Source organism: Geotrypetes seraphini, chromosome 1 (genome assembly GCF_902459505.1).
Source record: "Geotrypetes seraphini chromosome 1, aGeoSer1.1, whole genome shotgun sequence".
NCBI lineage: Eukaryota > Metazoa > Chordata > Amphibia > Gymnophiona > Dermophiidae > Geotrypetes > Geotrypetes seraphini.
Window position 1 is genome coordinate 521,542,467 of NC_047084.1, and position 23,024 is coordinate 521,565,490.

General features: G+C 43.4%; 1 protein-coding gene across 1 annotated transcript in view; it reads left to right on the forward strand.

The window, feature by feature from the left end:
* Nucleotides 1-1,586: 1,586 nt before the first annotated feature.
* The window catches only part of MARCHF3 (membrane associated ring-CH-type finger 3), a 166,794-nt gene continuing 145,356 nt past the window's right edge, over nt 1,587-23,024 (forward strand). Inside the window, exon 1 of the mRNA XM_033928983.1 lies at nt 1,587-1,783. The gene's annotated coding sequence lies outside the window, so the exon portion shown is untranslated. The remainder of the gene's footprint in view (nt 1,784-23,024) is intronic.

A 23,024-nucleotide genomic window follows, 5' to 3' on the forward strand; every position in this document is an offset into this window, starting at 1 on the left:
GTAATGACCGACTATCTTCCGAGGGGCCAAACAGTTAATGCAGAATACTACTATAACTTGCTGTGCTGATTAAAGGAGGCATTGAAAGAAAAAAGGAGAGGAAAGCTGCAGAAAGGCGTCTTTTTGCAAGACAATAAGCTAGATTCACTAAGCCCAACGATCATGTTTGCGATTGTGCACTGACCCGATTTTCCTCCGACCCGATTCATTAACCTCGTGGCCGATCATCCTCCGATCCGATCCACACATTCAAATGAGGGGAAATGGCATGCAAAGTAGGAAGGGCCTCGATTCACTAAACAAATGCAGACACACCGACTGGGCTGGCCGATCCAAAAACAAGTGACTGCTGAGGACCAATCAGTTGTGCAAAAACCTTGCTCTCTGCCCCGACTCTCCTGGTTTTGCCGCCCTGTTCTCTGCCCCGACTCTCCTACTCTTGTTGCCCTGACTCCGTGGTTGTAACCCACGGGTTTAAAGCGGGGCTGCACTATGGCGTGTTCTGTTAAGTTCCAGAACATGCCGCAGTGCAGCCCTGCTTTAAACCCTCAGGTTAAAAGCATGGGCTCATGAAAAAGTAAAGTTTCCAGCTCTTTTTAAAAAAGTTTCCAGCTCTTCCTTGCACAGAGAGCAGACGCAGACCATCTACAGGCAAAGAAGATGGTCTGCGCATACGCCAAGATCACTCTTTAGCGATCCATGTAGTCGGTGGGAGTGTGTGCCGCCGATCGCCCCCATTTGCATGAGGACACGTTGTGGATCAGTCGGCCTGCCACGGATCGCCCCACGGATCAGGAAGGTTAGTGAATCTAGGCCAATGTGCCTGCTCACAAGGCTGGCAAAATGATGGATGTTTTGATGCAGTTGGGGTTTCAGTGCATAGACACCTGATCTTGCTCATCTGCCTATTTTCTGTTTCTAAACCTTAAAAAGAGTTTGAAAGGGTGACAGTTTTCAAGTGATTTGGAGGCAATTGCAATAGCGAAGTGGTATTCAGTGACCAGACATTTTTGGAAGGGTTACAGAAACTTCAAACTTGCTTTGTTGAACTTAGGGGTGAATAAAAGGAATAACTTGTAAGTTTCATGGCTCCACGACATTCCAGGCTTGAGCTAAGAACTTTTCAGTATTCTTTTTTATCTTGACTTTTCTTTCATGTAGAATAATTAGGTATAATTGTAGTTTACTGGGTAGCTGAATCTAGCTGGGGGTGGAATTCTTATGTATATAAACCCCATAAGACTTTTTTTAACAATGTATTTCATAGTTTATTTAAAGGTGATAGAAAAGGATTATAATGTACAGAAATGTATCTTTTTTTGCCCCTCCCTCAGTCTCTCCTTACCAGCCTAAATATTTCTGTTTAGGAATTTAACTGCAATAGTTCTACTGATTATAACCAGCATTTGTAGTTTTAATTTCTTCTATGATACAGCCTGGGAATATGAATTCTAATCTTTTCTTGACATAACTGCCTGACGCCCTGACCTGCAGTGCCACACGGCTTCCAGCAGGGGGCCACTTCCTGCTCCCTTGCGGCTCCGCCCTAGGCGCTCGCTGATTGGCCCCGGGGGGGACGATGTGCGCGCGTGCCAAGGGCGGCTCTGGCTCGCGCGAAGTGGAGTAGTTGCTCTTGCGAGCTGTCTAGTGGCTGCGGGAGATGAACTGATCGTAGCGACGAGCGGGAGACATGCGGGGACCCTGACACCGCAGGAAGAAGAAAGGGAAGGGCGTTTTTGCAGTTTTCCTTTCTCGGACCCCGGGAGAGCTCCGGCTGAGCGGGGTGAGTCTGGGGAGCGGGGAACCGTCAGGGGACGAGTTGCATGCTCGTTCTGCTGCACGGCTCGTGCTGTCACTGTCTCGCTGCTCCTGCTGTTCCCTAAAGAGATCTGATGGGATGGGCGGACAGTCAGGGCGCGCTGAAGTCTTGGGGGGGGGGGGGGGACGATGGGGAGGGAGGTCGCTTGGGCTTTTGAACTTCTGCTCGTTGCCTGTCTGTGTGTGTTTGTGTCTGGCCGTCTGTGAACTTTACCGGGCAGAAAGCCCCTCTGTTAAAGCGCAAAACGCACTGGGTCAATGTGGCAGAGCGAAGCGTGTGCGCCTTCAGCCGGGGTCCTATTGATCGCCACGGATGGTCTGGCAAAAGCCAGGACAGTGACAGATGGGGGTCCAAGCCCTAGAAAACGGCTTCGCAGACACACGCAGGGGGCGCTGTGGCTGCTGGTGCAAACTGTAGGCTTTTCATTACTGTAACAGGCTGCAGCTCTACGTCTCCACGTTTCCCTGTTCCTGGAGTCCAGTTGCTGCCTTTTATTTATTGTTGCTGAAGGGAACTCTTGACCTGATGAGCAATTCTTGGGAAGTCCGACTTGTTAGCTCAACTGCCTGTCACGGAGCTAACTGGAGAATTTATCGACTTTAACGTGCATGCTTTTAACGTTAAGTTAACTTCCACAGAGAAATAGCAAAAGTTCTAGCCCTGCTGTGGATGTATTAGCCTGGAAATCTAATTAGTTTCTTCGGACTCTGAGGTTCCCATTAATAGTACAGGACTAGCAATTGTTTGTTTTCATCATTCTTCCAATCTTTATCTTCTAGCAGTAAAGTTTCCCATTCACTCATTTTCCTTGTTTTGCAATGTGACAGCAAATAGCGAAGGGCTATCCAACCCATGAGTTGTATTTGTTAAGGCTCATTAGTCCTGACAGTTTCCTTCCTGTTAAATCTGCTCCTTTCGCTTCCCAAGGAGATCCCTTTCTGGGCAGCGTGCATACTGCTTTGTCCTGGGCACCTGGGTGGTGGCACATTTGTGGCACTGGTCCCATTTGCTGTCATCTATTCTAGAGGATCAGTGGGGAAGGAACAGTGTTGTTATTTTCTAGTTACAGCCTGATAAACTTGTAGCTCACTGAGCTAAATCTGTTTGGTCAATGTCATACCAATGCAGTGGCAGAGAGGATCTGTGTTTGCTTCCATCTCAAGAGTTTTCCTGCTTTTGCAGTTGGGGGTTGGCTTTTTTTTTTTGTTATAAACAGTTGATATCACACTTAATCTGCAATAGCCATCAAAGCGATTTACAATAGAACAATTAAAAAAAAAAATGAAAAATACTGAAACTTACCTGTTGGTGAGCATGTATTTCCTTCTGCTCCTGGTCCCTAGGGCATCTTTGTTAGATAAGATCTGCTGTGGTTGATTAAGGATAAAATACATCTGTTGCTTTGTTTTTAATGATTCCTGTTGTACATAATTCATTTTATTCCATGTTTCTGGTTGCCAGAGCTTTTCTAGTTAATTCCCAGTAAACCATAGTGTTAAAATGGGAAAAGAATCCTCTACTTAACATAAGTCTTAAAGGAATTAGATTAGTTGATCTTGTTAAACTCTTCTGTGCTATATATATATGGACAGTTAACCTAAGAAGCCTCATAAGGAAAGCACTGCTTGACAAAGCATTAGAAAAACCTGTTTATATGAAAATAATTACTGTGAAAATCCAACAGCTAATCCAAGGAGCGCTGCCTTTCAGACTTGGCGTGTACGTGTGCTGTCTGAACACCTGCGCATTCTTGACGTAGGTTCACATATATACAATGTGTACATCTCCTGTCTCATCATGTGTAATGGTAGACAGCAGTAGGCAGATTCATCTTCAGGAGCGGCTTTGTGTTCCCTAAGGGCTCATTTTCAAAAAAGAAAGCCATCGAAAAAGTGGCATAAAGGGGCAGATGGATGTTTTTCTTGCCAAATTCTTCCAGTTCGCTATTTTCGAAACCTGTTTTCTAGATGTATATCTATGCTATTTGTCTGCAGTTTGCCTAAATCTCAAAAGGGCATGTTAGAGGCATGGTGTGGGTGGGACTAGGGCAGGATTATGACTCAGACGATTTTCTGCTATAATCGAACATTTAAAGAATGTGTCTAGGACAGAGGTAAGCAATTCCAGTCCTTGAGAGCTGGAGCCAGGTCAGCTTTTCAGGATATCCACAATAACTATGTATGAGATGAATTTGCATGCACTGCCTCCTTGAGATGCAAATCTATCTCATGCATATTTATTGTGGATATCCTGAAAACCTCACCTGGCTCCGGCTCTCAAGGACCGGAATTGCCTACCCCTGGTTTTGGATGTTTGGGGGCTAGAGATAATTAGTGCAGCTTGAACTGTGATCATTGAGTTATAATTCAGTGAAGATTGACAACATATAATTCCCTCCAGTTTTTGAGGTTACCTCTAGGACAGGGATCTCAAAGTCCCTCCTTGAAGGCCGCAATCGGGTTTTCAGGATTTCCCCAATGACTATGCATTGAAAGCGGTGCATGCACATAGATCTCATGCATATTCATTGGGGAAATCCTGAAAACCCGACTGGATTGCGGCCCTCAAGGAGGGACTTTGAGACCCCTGAACCAGGAGTTAAGTTAGTATGTGATTGTATTGTAATTGAAAGTGTTTTCCATTTATGCTGCCTTGGGCTATTGTGAATGTTTTATTTTGTTAACTGCTTAGTTATAGATGGCCTAGAAATTTTAGAAATAAATAAATAAATAACAAATAAGTGCCAAAAAGGTACCCAAACTGACCACATGACCACTGGAGGGATAAAGGCATGGCCCCCACACTCACTCGGGGGCCATTGATCCCCTCCCCCCTCCCGAAAGATGTAAATGAAAAAGCACATACCTGCCTGTATGCCAACTGCAGATGTTATGCCCGGTCCTAGTAGAGAAGCAAGTAGGTGTCTGGAGTAGCTTGGTGGTCAGTGCAGTGGACTGTAGAAATGGGGGCTCGGGCCCATATCCCACTCTTAACTAGTGCACTTGTGGCGGAAGGTGTGTTGTGAGCAGTGGCGTCGTAAGTGTGATCGGCACCTGGGGTGGTGGCACCCCTCCCTCGCCCTCTTCCCCCCCCTTTCTCCTTTTTAACTTCTCTGGCATGAGCAGCATGCCCACATCGGCACTGGCTCACCCTTCGACGTCACTTCCTAGGTGTGGGCCCCGGAAGTGATGTCAAAGAGAGTGCCAATGCGGGCAGCAACCTCATACCGGGGAAGTAAAAAAAGGTACTGGGGAAGGCAAGGGGTGCTCGGCAAGGAAAGGAGCAGGGAGGGAGGGGCAGAGAGGAGGAGGGGTGCTGCACCTTTAGGAAGACCGTCCCTACCCCCCACACCCTCCTTACTACGCCACTGGTTGTAAGTCACCAAAACTCACCAAAAATCTATTGTACCATCATATAGGTCAGTGGTTCCGAACCCTGTCCTGGAGGACTACTAGGCCAGTCGGGTTTTCAGGATAACCCTAATGAATATACATGGAGCAGATTTGCATGCCTGACACCTCCATTATATGCAGATCTCTCTCATGCATATTCATTAGGGCTATCCTGAAAACCCAACTGGCCTGGGGGTCCACCAGGACAGGGTTGGGAACCACTGATATAGGTGACACCTGCAGGCATAAGGGCTGCAGGTGTCACCTGTGTGATGTGGCATATAGTTGGGAATAGTAGGTGTTTAGAGGGTTTTGGAGGTCTTGCCATATATTATAAGGGGGTTATGGTGATATGTGTACCTGGGCCTTTTTATGTGAAGTTCGCTGCATGCTCCTTAAGGTACCCTACTTCTCTGCTGGGATGCCAGTGTAGCCAGTCTACTAAAAATGCTAGCCCGTTCCTACATCTCAATGGCTTGTTGTGTGCATTTTTCTTTTGGATATGTTAGTTCAAAAAGGTAAACGCACATCTGAAAAATGACCATTTTCCAAAAAAAATAGGATAGATGTTTTGCCATTTTAAAAATGGTCATGTTTGGTGCTGGATTTTTGTGCGTTTTCCGCAATATGTCCAAACTCGGATTTGGACGTCGCATCGAAAATGGCACTCCATGTCTACTGCTTGAGGAATACTCTTTTTTTTTTTTTTTTTAATGAATAAGCAAAAATTAATCATAAAACCAGATTTTTGGTCACCACATTTTAAAAGGCCACTTGTTGGCTGGAATTTGATGATTCCTTTCAGAAGCAGTTCTGTAGCATAGATACTAATGTTAATGGGCCCATTCCATGCATAAGGCCCTCTTTTACTAAGGTGTGGTAACCAATTAGCGCGCACTAATTGATTTAGTGTGTGCTAAACACTAATGCGTGCATGTTAGTCTGTGGACGTGTTAGCGTTTAGTGCCCGCTAATCAGTTAGCGAACCTAGTAAAAGAAGGGGTAAGTGTTTAGAATAATGACATTTACATGGTATCCCCTGGATTCAGTGTATGATGCTCAGAACTGCATGTGCAGATTTGGTCCACATATACAATTTAACTGAGTTACGAGCTATTTAGTCAAAGACAACCTTTACGGCAGCCATATGCAATTACAACGCTCTGGCTGCCGTAAGAAGGCAGTTTAGACATCACCGGCCACAGGGCAGGGAGGTTTGTCGGACCGGGCCTGTTGGGGTGTGGGGTGTGAAAGCGCCACGAAGGTAAGGGGGGTGAAAGCACCACGAAGGTAAGGGGAGGTGTGAAAGCGCCACGAAGGTAAGGGTGATTTGTCACTTTTCAATCTGTCTATTTGTCGGAGGACATCCTCATAGCTTACCTCTAAGGTCTCCAGTTTTTCATCCTGATCCCCACTTATGGTCTCCTCGGGTTCCGGTACATTGGAGGTGTCCTCACTTGTGAAGACCGACGAGAAGAACCAGTTCAGCCTATTGGCTACCTCTTTTTCCTCTTTAACCACTCCCTTTCTGTCTCCATCATCTAACGGGCCCACCTCCTCCCTCGCTGGTTGCTTCCCTTTCACGTATCATGAATGGTATTAACTTATCTGCAATGAAGAGTAGAAGAACTGGTTAGCAGGCACAGGAGTTCTGAGGTAAGATACGTTGAAGCAAGGTCTGTCAAAGTTTGAGACCAGAATTGATCCGGTCCATGAAAAGAAGTGTCTTTATTGCTTTCCGGAAGGTCAGTAGGGTTAACAATTGCCCTAATGGCAGGAGGGAGTTGATCCCATAATTTAGGTATGCTATAGGAATATGATCGCTTTCAGGCTGTCTCCCGGTTTTGTTTCCTAGAATCTCACTTTCTTTTTCCACCCGAGTAGCATCAGTTAAGTCGTATTTGATGACTTTACATCTAGTCTATGCCATCCTTGCTTTTTTGAATACTTACATTAGTATTTTCATGTCTTTAGTTGTTTGTACTATTGCAATGCAATTTATAGTGGTCTTTACTCCTCTTTTCATCATCTAAATATAATTGAAAATATTGCTGTTAAGTTTGGTGTACAATGCCCAGATGTTCGATCATATCACCCTTTGGAGGTGAGGGGTGGCCTAGTGTGGAGCTGCTGTCTCTGCACCCTGAGGTTGTGAGATCAAATTCCAGCACTGCTCCTTGTGACCCTGGGCAAATCACTTAATCCTCCATTTCCCCAGGTGCAAAATAAGTGGCTGTATATGAGGGAATGTGGTTTTCAGTTTGGTAAAAAAGCAAGTTAAACAATGTGGTCTCTATTGAGGGATATATATTTTGGCCAGTGATTTTCCATTTTTTTCCTATCAGGAAAAATAGCTTATGAAAAAAATGGAAACTCACTGAGCCCTTGATGGAGACTACGTTGTTTAACTTGCCTTTTTACCAAACATTTTAAATCACCTTCATATATGTAAACCACTTTGAATGTGAAACCACAAAAAAGTGATATACAAGTCACTTTCCTTCCCCCCCCACCCCTTCTGCTCGGAAATGCCCATTGGGCTTCCAGTTGTTTATTGTATTAAATTCATGGTACTCATTGTGGCTCATAGAGTCTTCTGAAGGGGACTCCCGCGTTATCTCTGTGATTTCTTAATCCATTATACTCTACTGGAAGTTTTTATTCCAGGAGCAGAACCATGTATTGATCCCTCTGTTGGCCTCTTCACATCTAGATCCTCTAGGCAATTGGCTTTTTTTAAAATCTTGACCTTGCCCTATGCAACGCATTGCCTTTGCCCAGCCAAGCTGAGGCTAATTTTAAAAAAGACTGAAAAGCTATTTCATTCCCAGATACCTAGTCTGGCAATGATTGGTGGTACTATGGTTGAATTTGATTTTTCATCTTTTCCTACCTCCCACTTGTTGCCTCGTAGGTTACTGTTTTATGGTAAAAGCACCATATCAGTACAGAAACCAGAAGTAACCCACAACAGCAGGTAAACAACCACAAAAAATGTAGGAAGATCACCATGATGTCCCAATGAACACACAATTTTATTAAAAACAAATTCACAATTATGGATGACAGAAGATAAGTAGAGCAAAACAAGTCTGTAAAGTAGACGTCAAATGGTATAATGGAGCAGGTCCCAACAAGGTCTGTGTTTCGGCAGTAAACACCTTCCTCAGGCATCCAACCAGTCATCTATCACATCTAAATCATTTGAAATGAGCATTCAGGATCAAGAAGGACTTTATTGTAAACTGCTTCTATTTGTGCTGTAGGAGCAGAGGTATAGCACATTGGCCCGGATTCTAGAATTGGCGTCGACGTTGTCAGCTGCCTAAAAAAATGGCCACTGATCGCACGTCAAACACACAACAGCGCCATTTATAGAATCATGACGTCATGAAAGGTAGGCGCCGGAAATGTAGGCCAGGGTTTTCAAGGCCTACATTTCTGGCATCTGTCTTTCATGTGAATCATGGCTATGGAGGCTCTTTATGACGTCTAATGCCACTTCTGATGTTAGCGATGCCTGCAGTGGCGTTAATACAAACCAGAAACCAGCTCTATCTCAATTAATTATTTTAAGACTCATAATACGTTATACTCAAAAAGTAATGGAGCAAGAGTCTTATAAATTGAATCTTATAGACCTCAGCAGTACCACCTGTATGTATATAAATTTTTAGACATACAGAATTCAGGCACCAAAAATCGTCAATGGTTTCAATACTTTAAATACTTTAAATATTTTAGTTATTTTGTACTTAATACTTTAAATAGTTGAGACAGATTCTCATCTTTATCTACACTTAGTGTTAGGCATTGTAAAGCACCTCCGTACTGCAATACAGGTGCCTACATTTTTAAAAAATGCTATGGGGCTCATAATCGAAAGAGAAAAACGTCCAAAAACCGGTCTAAGTTGGTTTCTCAAAAACGTCCAAGCGCCAAAAATAAAAACGGGTTTTGGATGTATTTCTAAATGACCTAGGCCTTCATAGTGCCGTTCAACGTCCAAAGCTAAACGGGGCGTTTCAGGAGGCATGTCGAGGGTGGGAGTTGGGCGGGACGAGGGCTGGCTTAGACTTAGTCGTACAGCATGTATAAACGAAAGTTATACAGCCCAGGATCGACGGAACTTGGACGTTGTGACTTAGACCATGTAAAATTAAAGAGTCATGGGATAGGAGGCAATGTTCAATTGTGGATTAAGAATTGGTTATTCGACAGAAAACAAAGGGTAGGGTTAAATGGCCATTATTCTCAATGGAGGAGGGTAAATAGTGGTGTGCCACAGGGATCTGTATAGGGACCGGTGCTATTTAACTTATTTAGAAAAGATCTGGAAATTGGAACTACAGGTGAGGTGATTAAATTTGCAGATGACTCTAGACTGTTTTGGATTGTTGAGGTGCATGCGAACTGTGAGGATCTGTGGGAGGACCATGGGAGATTGGAGGACTGGGCGACTGGATGGCAGATGAAGTTTGATGTGGGCAGGTGCAGGGTGATGCACGTTGGGAAGAATAATCCAAATCGTAGTTACCGGATGCTGGGGTCCACCTCGGGAGTCGGTCTTCAGGAAAAGGATCTGGGTGTCATCATGGACAGTGCACATGAGCTTTCTGTCCAGTGTGCTGGGAGAGCAGGCGGGATACTGGGAATTGTTAGGGAAGGACAGGACAGGACTGAGAATGTTATGGTGCCTCTATATCTCTCAATGTTGCGACCTCGCCTTGAATATTGGGTTCAGTTCTTGTCTCCTTATTTCAAAAAAAGATATAGCACCACTGGAAAAGGTTCAAAGAAGAGTGACCAAGATGATAAAGGGGATGGAACGCCTCTTGTATGAGGAAAGACTAAAGAGGTTAGGGTTCTTCAGCATGGAAAAGAGACGGCTGAGGGGAGCTATGATTGAAGTCTACAAAATTCTGAGTGGTGTAGAACGGGTACATGTGGATCAACTTTTTTTTTTTTTTTTCTGCATTAGAATTTACACAGACTAGGGAGCACTCAATGAAGTTACAGAGTAATACTTTTAAAACCAATAGGAGGAAATATTTTTTCACTCAGAGAATAGATAAGCTCTGGAATGCGTTGCCAGGGGATGTGGTAAGAGCGGTTAATGTAGCTGGTTTTAAAAAAGGTTGAGACAGGCATGGGAGAAGCTGCTTGCCGTGGATCGGTGGCATGGAATGCTGCTACTATTTGGGTTTTTGCCAGGTCCTTGTGACTTGGATTGGCCTCCATGAAGACAGAATACTGGGCTAGATGGACCATTGGTCTGATCCAGTAAGGCTATTCTTATGTTCTTATGACTTCAAGAAAGCTTGGGATATGTACAAAGGATCTCTAAGGGAGAGGGAGATGGTATGGATGGGCAGACTAAATAGACTACATGGTCTTTATCTACCTTTTTTCATATGTTTATACTGTATGTTATTTCCCAACTGTATCCCCTTAGTCAGCAAGGCAGGGAAACTAATTTCTTTTTTATCCTACTTTCTGAAGAAAAGGAAGGCTTGAGACTACTCTGTGTTCCTCAATTAAATACAGTGCCTACCCAACTTAAAGAACATAAGAATTGCCATACTGGGACAGACCAAAGGTCCATCATGCCCAGCATCCTTGTCACAGGTACCTAGCAAGATCCCAAGGAGTGAAACAGATTTTATGTTGCTTATCCTAGGAAAGAGCAGTGAATTTCCCTGAGCCATCTCAATAATGGCCTATGGACTTCTCTTTTAGGAAATTATCCAAATCTTTTTTAAACCCTGCTAAGCTAACTTATTTTACCACATTCTCCGACAACAAAGTTTAATTACATGTATATTTTTTTCTGGTTTGTTTTAAATGTACTACTTAGTAGCTTTATCTTATGCACATACAATTCAATAACAAAGTAATTAGCACCAAAACTTGTGTTTCAACAAGCAATTATTGCAACTAAGTAGAATTAATTACAAGTTTTGTGTGTAAATATAGGCTTCAGTCAAAAAAGAAAGCATGGAAATGGGTGGGTTGGGGCATTCCTTTAAGTTACATTCGTAGTTATCGAAAAGGGCATCTGCGCTTAAATTTAGGCATGGGCATTTGTACCACATAACATTAAGCACGGTTTATAGAATAGTGTCTTTTACAATGCAAATTTTTTAGGTACCATATTTAGAATTTACTTCCAAATGTTCAGGTCAACTCAGTCAAGGTATGTGAGATTTTGTGGATAGGCATGCTCTGGAATTCTGGGCATCCCTCCTGCGGGATGGGGGGGGGTTAGTGTCTCAAGGAGGGGGGGTTCTGGCAGGAGGAACTGGGCATCCCTCCTATCTGGGGATGTCTCGAGGGGGTGGGGGGTTTCTGACAGGAGGGACTGGGCATTCCTCCTATCGGGCGATGTCTTGAAGGGAATGGGGGGGTTTCTGACAGGAGGAACTTGGCATCCCTCCTATCGGGGGATGTCTCGAGGGGGGTGGGGGTTTTCTGGCAGGAGGGACTGGGCATCTCTCCTGACAGTAGTCTTCACGGGGGGGGGGGGAACGGGTTCCCTGCTGCGGCCGCTAATCTGATCACGGCAGGGAGATTCCCTGCCACAATCAAATCAGCAGCCGTGTCTATCTGAAATGCACATATCGTGGCCCTAGGGAGACGCCTAGGGCTGCCTAAGCTCATCTAAGGCCACTTCTGAAACCACACCCACACCTATCCTTAGGCTAGCTTAGGTGACCCTACATGTCTCCCTAGGTGAAACGCCTAGTTTCAAGTTTTATTAAAATTTGATGTGTACGCAATGTCAGATATTTCAAAGCATATTACAGATTAAAATAGGGGAAAGACTACAACAATTTATTACCAAATGATATATACATACAAGGAAAGGGGGGTGAACTACAGTCATTAAAATAGAAAGAAAACATATACGGGTATCATATTAGGGAGGCAAAGAGTGAAAAAGGGTAGAGGAGTGATGGCATCGCGGTGGGGGAGATGAGGCATCTCTCCTGTTGCGGTGGGTGGGTGGGTAGGTTGCCGGGCTGCTGAACTGATCGCGCCAGCCGCCATCAGCTTAGCGGCCCCTTTTTCGGCACTTAGACCTGTTTTGACTTCGTCTAAGTCAAAAATGTATAAGTGCCGACTAGGCAACCTGCCTAAGGTTTTGGTGCAACCTGCCTAAGGTTTTGGTTATACCTGCTGCACGCCTAGGTGTAGGTCGACCCACCGCCCGCCCTTTCACCTCCTCTAAACACTCCTCTTTTCTCTCTGTGCATTTAGAGGCAGGGGAAAGGCCTAAGCTGGTTTTAGATACGGCTAAAACCAGCTTTGCTTATGGGTACTTGGACGATCAGGCTTTTTGATCGTCCAAGTAGCCATTTAGGACACTTTTTAGACATTTTTTTTTATTATTATGAACCCCTTAGTTTCTAATGTTAATTCTTCTTAAATAAAGTGGAAAAAATGGATAATTATACCCGTAGGTTGAATCTGCATTTTATCAACTATCCTCAATCCAAGACTGTAGCCCCTATTGAACTGCTTAAGAAATATCTGATGGAAGTCTGGGGGTTCCAAAGGAAGATGTGCCCCCATTTTCTCGAGTCTATTTTATGCCAGGGAAGAAATGGCAAACTTCTGCCCAGGAAGATCTATCTATGGACAGTTTGAATGTAACTCAAATGTTAGAAACATCTTTGGAAGAAGAGAGTATAAGAGCTACACTTTTAGTTAAATTTGTTTTTGAGTCTGATAAGGACTGGGTGATGAGAATGTTTTTTCGTAACTCTGATAAATTGTTTTTGGGAGGATAAATATGGGTTTTTCCTGATGTCTGTGTAGATACACAGGAGAAAAGGAAACAATTCTTGGCTCTACGCTCTCAGGTGATAGCCCTGGGTGCTCATTTCTTTTTACGTTTTCCTTGTAAATTTTAATATTATATGAGTCAATTAGGTATCTTTTTTTTGATCCCAAACAATTGGAGGCTTTTCTTGAGAATAAACGTAAAATACAGCTTCAGGTGTCGGGTCCGAGGGAAGAAATTGATCATCATTAGGAAAATGGAAGATTGTAGTTTAATTAGCTGACGAGATGCCATCAGTATTTTACATAAGTTTTTTCTTTTTGAGATGTGCCTCTTTTTCCTTATCCTCTCCCCCATTTCTAGTTGAGGACTTATAGAGAAAGTTGCTATGACATATATTTCTTGTCAGGTTCCATAAGAAAATATTTTGTTGAATTCTTGTTGTTACAGTGTTGTGATTTGTTTCTTAATGCATTTATATGCTGTATGTTCAATTAAAATTGAATAAATAATTAAAAATTAAAAAAAATTCTTCTTTAGTTTTGGGAACTGTAAGATTTTTAAGAATAGAGAAGAGAATAGAGGAGTTTTTTTACGTTAGAAATATGATTGGAATAATATGGGTTTTTTTGTAAAATGTATTTTATTTTTATAATACTGCATTTGTTCTTTGTATTTATTTAGGTTTTCCCTTGTTTTCATTTGTCGCCATTTCCGTTCTAGTGCCCTAAGTTGTTTTGTAATGAGTAAAAGTTCATCTGTGAACCAGGGATTTTTTTTATTTTTCTAGGACTGATAGTTTTAGTACGTGAAAGAGCAAGCTTTTCCAATAGAGTTTTGGTTGCACTATTCAATGTTGTAATTTGATCTTTTGGTGGCAGATGACAAAATTCTTCAATTTTTAATGGGAAAGATGAAACAATTGTTGAGTTCAAATTTACTGTAATCTCGATAAGTAATCGTTTTTGGGAAACAGTTACTCTTGAAGGCGACCCTCCTCGGGGTTTAAAAAAAACCAAACACATGCATCCCAATTGGCTGGCTAGACAGCAGTAGGACACCTACCACTGCCTACAATTGGGACGCTGTTTATAGAATTTGCCCCTTGGTGTGTGTGCTTGGCTGAAGAGCCAGTGGTGCGAAATTTCCATCTGTGGGATTATGACTGAATGCCTATAAGTCAGATTCCTCCCTAAAATGAATGATACCACAATGCCGAGGAACCTCGGTTGACCAAGGATAGCCGGCCAACCCTGACCAGCTGGCAAGCAGAACCGCACACCTCAGGACAGGCATGCAGACAGAAGGGAGCCACCGCTCTTCCGTAGTGTACCACATGTTTGTGGGGACCTTGGTGCTAAATCATTTGTAGACAACCCGATTCTGGGTCAGGGTTTCATACGTACCAGAGCAGCTACCTCACTGCTATCTGTTGAAATTCATTCCTTGAGCCAAGGTTTCGTCTCTCTCTCTCTCTGCATTTCTTCCTCCCTGCTGGAGAAAGGGTGAGCCCTCCACCAAGCAAGTGGCTCTAGGTACTTCCCCCCCTCCTTCTCCACCACCCTTCCAGCCCAAGAACCTGATGGCTGAAGACCCTAGGCCTTCACTGACAGATCACTCAATTCTATTTATGCTAATACAAATAATATGAGTTTTAATAATCAAATAGTAATAGATTACAGGAACAAATCACACAGCATACAGAGTGATAGAGCATATACCAGGCTGGCCAGACTGATGGAGAACTTCCGATGAGTTCTGAATCTTTGGTTCAGGGAGCTTTCTTTTATATGATTCTGGCAGCTCTGGCCCACGTTGGTGCATGTTACATTTCACACTTTCATTGGTTAATCATATTCATTATTTCATATATTAAGCTATGGATTGGTTAATATAATTGAGTGCTTCTGTGCCACGCCTTTTCTCATATGCTTCTCCCTCACTTCCTCGTAAATGTCCTTTTAATATACCAAGTTCCTCTTTTGAGCACCTGGGCCTAACGGTTTTCCGGCTCTGTGGTTGGCTTTTTTGTACACTTCTGTCCGTGGTTCGTCTTTCAAGTGAAACTTTCATAAAGTTATCATGCTACTTATATTTTTCATCAGAATTGTTTTTCTCTAGAACTACACCCTCTGTTTCTAAGAAAAAGTAGAAGTGCCTTTTAAAGTTCACAGTGTCTTTCAGAGTTCACAATTTCTAGTCAGAGAAGCCATTTTGCTTTTTCAGCAACCATTGTAGGTCTTAGCTGTACTGGCCTTGCTTTGGCCTGCTACTGCTGTGACAGGGAAATTCTCGGGGGTTTCACCTGAGCTTCCAGGACTTTTCCTCCCCCTCCTCATCACCGAAGGGAGGAACTACAGGGACCAGATAGCCCTCTGTCTCACAGAGACCAGATGGCCAAGGGGAGGAACCACTGGATGCTACAGGGACAATCCCACCTTGCCACCTGCTTGGGGACCAGATGGCCCTATGTATAACGGGGATCAGATGGCCAGATACGTGGCTGGGCTGGGCTGGCTGGAAGAAGAGCAGAGGTGGTATTCAATGGGGGGCTTAATAGTCAGTAGTTTGGGGTGAGAGGCTTAATAGTCGGAGATGTAGCATGTGCCCCCTTCTCTCCCAACCAGATGGTGGCTTAATAATCGGAGGGGGGGGGGTGCGTGAGACCCTCTTCCCATACACAAGCCAGAGTATCAGGAGTGCTTGCCGAAAAGCTGCATCTCGGCCGGTGCAGCAGAGCGCTGAAAGTCCGGATGAGGTTGGATAAGCTCAGTTCATCCAAGGAGCAGATCTAGGAGCTTGGACTGAAGGCCAAGTCTGTGGCCCTTGGCATGGGCATCCCCGCTTACTTCATAGATGGGGCAGAGAGCTGCCATCCCTGTTGTGTGAGTCCTATGAATTAGAGTGGGAGAAGTTCTTAACCTTCCTCCTGCTTGCCTGTGAGATCATAAGCACAGCCACAGCTGGCAAGACCAACAGTCCGCAGTTATGTTTTATTTCAGCTGGGGCTTTCTCATGTGCAGTGCCACTTAAGGCCCTTAGACATCTGAATGAGGTCAGATGTGCTCCCTGCATCTGACCTGCAGTACCAGGAGGCTGGACCAAAGATTAGGATGGTCCCTTCTGACCCTGGGCAATTCACATAACCCTCCATTTTCCCAGGTACAAAAAACAGATTGTGAGCCCAATAGGGACAGAGAAAGTACCTGCATAGAATATGTAAATTACTTCAGTTGTACCACAGAAATCAAATACTTTTACCCTTTACCTATTTCAAAATGGCAGGAGCAAGGACTACAAACACCATAATGCATTAGGACGTAAGTTTAGAAACCAGGACGAGCCAAAGGTCTCATTAGAAGCAAGTCACTCAGCAGCTCCGTTCAAGCTGAAATACTGTAATTACTGCAAACATACTAGATTACTCATCTTATTTTCAAGGTCAAGGCATGGTACACTTTGATTTAAAAAAACAAACAAACAAACAGTACCACAAATCAGGGCTTTGGAGTTGGTACACCAGTCCTTCGACACCACCTATGACTCCTCTATTGTTCTAGTGTCTGACTCTGACTCCTACTGTGTATAGTAAATCTAAGAGAAATTTGATTACAGAAACAGGATATTTCTTAAAATACAAAGGGCTCTTTTTACTAAATCGCAGCAGAGCTTTTTACCGTGGACCAGTGAGGTAAAAGCTTCGATGCTCATTCAATTCCTATGAGCTTCGGAGCATTTACCTTGTTGGCTCGCGATAAAAAGCTCTATTGCGGTTTAGTAAAAGCCAGTGAAAATTAGGACTAATAGGTCAGAAAATATATTTATTTGAAGTTTGAACAAAGAACCTGAACAAAAATTATGCAAATATAAAATGATAAATTTGCCCTATATTATAATGTTGTAAATTTTTATTTTGAAGCTGGAGTCAGAGTAGATACATTTTTACCAACGTCAGCTCCATCCAAAATTGCTTCCGACTCAACAGCTCTGCTACAAACTCTGTCCTGTTAATAATTCACATATATACTCCGTGTGACAAGGACAGCTAGTCCTGGTTTTACACTGGGCTGGAGCATGTTTAGACTTGTAGTCAGAACTCCCCTAAGAAAAGCAGTAGCTACATTCACATCGCATGGTGTGAGGTTGTGAGGCCAAAGTGAGAACAGTCTCTCTACTGGTCAGGCTGTAGCCTGTATCACCTATGTTAGTAAAACTGTCACGGTTTCTTTTGCCTCTAGTATGACAGTTTATATTGATGAATGCTGTGTTTGCTTTGAGGGGACAGTAGTTTTGGAGTCAGGCCAAGGACTCGTAGAGTTACCATAGGGCTCCAGAAAAAGGAGGACGGATTAAGACATCCGGGTTTTACTTCCATTGCTTTCAATGGTAGTAAAACTCGATGTCTCAATCCATCCTCCTTTTTTCTGGAGTCATATGGTAACCCTACCAAGGAGGAAACAGATTAACTGTCTCTTTCTCTAGACAACTTAGGATGGTGTTCTGTGGAGCTGCCATTCACGGTTCCTGCCCTTTGTAAGTTCGTATGGCTTATTCCGTTTCCCATGCTGGCAGTGCTTTTTTGGTGTTTAGATGTTTCTCTGTTCCATGATTTCTTCCTCCCCTCCCCGGTTACCCCTGCTTTTGCATCATGAATAGATGTTTAATCAACCCAAATTACATCTATGAACTCATATAGCAGTAATACCAGGGAAAATATTTTTGGTTTGTTTTTGTTTTGACCAGTCATAAAGAGAAACACAGAATTCTGACAGCTCATGGGGCCATTTAATCTGTCGTTTACTATTTTGTATTTAACAGTGAGGGAGGGGTGGCTCCTTTGCACTTATCTCAGGCTTCATTTATTTGTATTCGATTCATTTGGCATACTGTGATTTGCTGCAAGATTGGGCGGTTTACATTATGGTTGCCAATAACAGAATAACTAAGAACATCTAGATAAAGAACCAGACATTGCTGAGCACAAGGGGATGAGAACCGGCTTGAAAGTTACAGTCCATTATCACACTAAGGAAATGGCGACAACAGCATCTGCAAAGGCAGAGCCTTGCTCCTCTCTAAAGGTAAGGGAAGCAGCTAAGGTCAAAAAGGATCGTGGATTTGCTATACTGCCTTTCTATGGTAGAACCAATGTAGTTTATATTTACTCTGCGCAGGGGCTTTCTTTGACCCTAGTGCGTTTACAATTTAAGTTTTGTACCTGGAGCAGTGTAGAGTTAAGTGACTTGCAGTAGGAATTGAACTCGATTCCCCAGGTTTTAAGCCCACTGCACTAACCATTAAGTTTTAACCCCCACTTCAGATTTACGATAGGATATCCCACCCCTAGAACACACCCAGACAATTTAGGTTTTCCAAATACCCATATTGAATATACATGAGAGAGATTTGCATAGGAGAGAAGTACTGCGTTCAAATTTACCTCGTGTATATTCATTGTGGATATCCTGAAAAGCTGAGGACTGAACTCAGAACGCCTCTTTTGTAGGCACAGCCTCCAGTGTGAGACATAATATTCTAGGTGTGATCTTTACCACCTTCTCTTTCAGCTGGTTATGCTTCTTCCTGTGCTTCCTGGCTTCCATCTTCCTCTCACTGTCTTTTTCTCTGTTTGTTTTTTTTGTTTTGTAGGTTTTATCTATGGTGAGCTGTTCTGTGTTGGTTTTATGTATGTTTTATTTGTAAACAGGTTATAAATTTTATTTTATTTTTTTAATAAATTGGTACGACCATCTCATTGTCTAGGCCTTGTCTGTGCACGCCAAGTATTTCCCCTTTCCTTCACCCCACTATTGTATGCTCATTTGATCTTCTACAACCCAAATGGCATGACTTTGCACTTGTTTTGCAAATGAAGGAGGAAGTTGCAGAAAAAACGAACAGGCTGGGCTGATGCTAGAACTGCTGCTGTGAGATTTCTTGATCTGCTAACAGGACCCGATGCACAAAAGGATTCAATGCCAGTAAGACTCGTTAAAGCAGTCTTACTGGCACGGAAACCCTCTTCCCAATGTTCAAAAGGGTTCTCCATGTTTGCTACCGATCCGTGTAGCAGCCACTGAGAACCCTATGCAAATGCATTGCAAGGAGCTTGTCAGTATTTAAATGAGCTCTCTTTGTGATGCACAAAAGGGAGTGCATCAGAGGAAAGGCCCTGCTGGGGCTGGTTGAGAGCGGCTTATTTTGAGGCTGCCTCCTCCTGACTGGCTGTGCTCGGTTAAGGAAGGGAAAGAAGGAAGGAGGGAGTGAGGGAGCATGGGAGTTCGTGGCTCAGGACCGCCACCTGCTTCTGTCACTTCGGGGTTTGAGGGAGGGAGGAGGGCTTTATGGCTCAGGACATTGCCGCTGGTGCTTCAGGGGGCCTTTTTTTTCCCATCGGTGATTTTTTTGCCAGTTGTGTGAGAGTTCCTGTTAACTGAGACTCTACTGTATGTTTATTGGAATTTTTATAAAAGTCATATTACAAGAACATTTATCAATAAGACATGAATTAACAAGAATTTTATGGAACAGGCACAGACATTTAGGCACAAACTTTCTTCTTATGCAAAGATGTACCCAATCTATTTGCTACAGAGTTCAAATTTATGAGTTTGTAGAATATATTGCTACCAAAAGTGAACATTAAGAAAATATCTAGAGCTCCTTCACCAATCCAACCTGGTCTCAATTTCACTTCCTATTTAAAAAATATGCTCAAACACACCTGCTCTAATGTCTAAAGCCTCAAATAGATTCCTGGCAGATCTCTACTTTTGGCTAACAGACACATTAAACAAAGGAAAATTTCCAGCTAAGAGAGGGGACACATCTTTATCAGACCCATCATAAAAGACAAAAAAGTGCCACTTCTCAACCTCACAACTACAGACCCATCACACTAATCCCACTTTTCATAAACCTGATGGAGGGAGTAGTACAAATTCAATTCACCTGGAACACTTTCAACTACTCAATGACTCCCAATTAGGCTTCAGACAATCATTCAGTATTGAGATGGTAATTGCATCACTTATCACTGATCTATATAATCTACTAAGCAAGGGTCTAAACTCACTCGTCCTCCAACTGGACCTCAGCAGCGCTTTCGACCTTGTGGATCAAGACCTACTGCTATTCTGCCTAGATGCCTACCTTTTATCAGGAAATGTACTGAACTGGTTCAAGGGCTTCCTGAAATCTCGCAGCTACCAAGTCAAGATTGGAGACACACATCTATGGCATGGACCAGCAACTGTGGCATCCCACAAGGTTCCCCATTGTCGTCCTTGTGCTTCAACGTCTACCTTGCTTCCCTAGGAGAACAACTCAGTAGTCTAAACATCTCCCATTACAGCTACACTGACAACATTACAGTCGTCCTCCCTGTCATAAGCCTGAAGCCCACAGAAATACACCGACAAACTGAACACATTTTTTGCGTCTGTATTTACCGAAGAGGATATACACAACATACCAGAAGCCAACAGACTATACGCAGGAAACAAAGACGAGAAACTGACAGGGTTGATGGTCAGTCTAGATGAGGTATGCACGCAGATTAATAAGCTTAAAAATGATAAATCCCTGGGACCGGATGACATCCTTCCTAAGGTAATCAAGGAACTGAAAGGGGTTATAGCTGAACTGCTTCAACTAATAGCCAATCTGTCAATCAAATCAGGAAGAATTCTGGAAGACTGGAAAGTGGCAAATGTTACGTCGTTCTTAAAGAAAGGATCGAGGGGAGATCTAGGAAACTACAGACCGGTGAGTCTGATTTCGGTACCGGAAAGATGGTAGAAGCGCTGATAAAGGACCACATCATTGATCACCTTGACGGACACAATCTGATGAGGACCAGCCAACATGGCTTCAGCAAAGGAAGATCTTGCTTGATGAATTTGCTGCACGTCTTCGAGGGAGTAAACAGGCAGATAGACAAAGGTGACCCAGTCGACATTGTATATCTGGATTTTCAGAAGGTGTTCGACATGGTTAGAAACATAGAAACATAGAAAGATGACGGCAGATAAGGGCTACAGCCCATCAAGTCTGCCCACACCATCGACCCTCCCTTTTAAGTCTAATGTCCCCTTTAAGTAGAATTGTAATAATGCCATTCTACTGACCCGCTCTTTCAAGTCTATACCCTAGTGATCCTGTCCTTTTGGCTGACCCTCGTAGGGATCCTACATAGGTATCCCATTTATTCTTGAAGTCTGGGATGCTATGTGCCTCTATCACCTGCATTGGAAGCTTGTTCCAATGCTCAATCACTCTCTCCGTGAAGAAGTACTTCTTGGCATCTCCACGAAACTTCCCTCCCCTGAGTTTGAGCGGATGACCTCTTGTGGTCGAGGGTCCCTTCAGGAGAAAGATATCATCTTCCACCTCAACCCGTCCCGTGATGTACTTAAATGTCTCAATCATGTCTCCCCTCTCCCTACGCTCCTCGAGAGAGTAGAGCTGTAACTTGCTCAGTCTTTCCTCGTACGGGAGACCCTTTAGCCCTGAGACCATCCTGGTGGCCATCCGCTGAACCGATTCAACTCTGAGCACATCCTTACAGTAATGTGGCCTCCAAAATTGCACACAGGTTCCGCATGAACGACTACTTCAAAAAATTGTGAGCCATGGAATCGAGGATGAAATGCTCACGTGGATTAAAAACTGACTGGTGGATAGGAAACAGAGAGTGGGTTAAATGGACAATGCTCGGACTGGAAAAGCGTCACGAGTGGAGTGCCGTAGGGTTTGGTTCTTGGACCCAAGCTCTTCAACATATTTATTAACGACCTGGAAATTGGTACGATGAGTAAGGTGATTAAATTTGCAGACAATACAAAGTTATTCAGAGTAGTGAAGACGCAGGAGGATTGCGAAGACCTGCAACGTGACTTAAACATGCTCTAGAAATGGGCCGCGACATGGCAAATGAGGTTTAACGTGGATAAGTGTAAGGTGATGCATGTCGGTAACAAAAATCTTATACACGAATACAGGATTTCCAGTGCAGTACTCGGAGAGACCCCCCAGGAAAGAGACTTGGGAGTACTGCTGTCCACGCAATGTGTGGCGGTGGCAAAAAGGGCGAACAGAATGCTAGGAATGATAAAGAAGGGGATCACGAACAGATTGAAGAAGGTTATCATGCTGCTGTACCGGGCCATGGTACGCCCTCACCTGGAATACTGCGTCCAGCACAGGTCGCCGTACATGAAGAAGGACAGAGTACTACTCGAAAGGGTTCAGAGAAGAGTGACCAAAATGGTTAATGGGCTGGAGGAGTTGCCGCACAGAGATTAGAGAAACTGAGCCTCTTTTCTCTTGAAAAGAGGAGACTGAGAGGGGACATGATCGAAACATTCAAGATAATGAAGGGAATAGACTTAATAGATAAAGACAGGTTGTTCACCTTCTCCAAAGTAGAGAGAACGAGAGGGCACTCTCTAAAGTTAAAAGGGGATAGATTCTGTACAAAAGTAAGGAAGTTCTTCACCCAGAGAGTGGTAGAAAACTGGAACACTCTTCCGGAGGCTGTTATAGGGGAAAACACCCTCCAGGGATTCAAGACAAAGTTAGACAAGTTCCTGTTGAACCAGAACGTACGCAGGTAAGGCTAGACGCAGGTAAGGCTATATATACACATATATATGTATACACATATATATGTGTATATATACATGTGTGTATATATGTGTGTGTGTGTATATATATGTGTGTATATATGTGTATATATACATGTATACACACATATATATATATACACATGTATATATACATACATATTTTACTGTGTTTATACATGTATATATACACATGTGTTTATACATGTATATATACACACACGTATAAACACAGTTAGGGCACTGGTCTTTGACCTAAGAGCCGCCACGTGAGCAGACTGCTGGGCACGATGGACCACTGGTCTCACCCAGCAGCGGTAATTCTTATGTTCTTAATAGACACCATCCTGTCTACAATAGAAAATTGGATGACCAAATTAAAACTGAACACTGTGAAAACA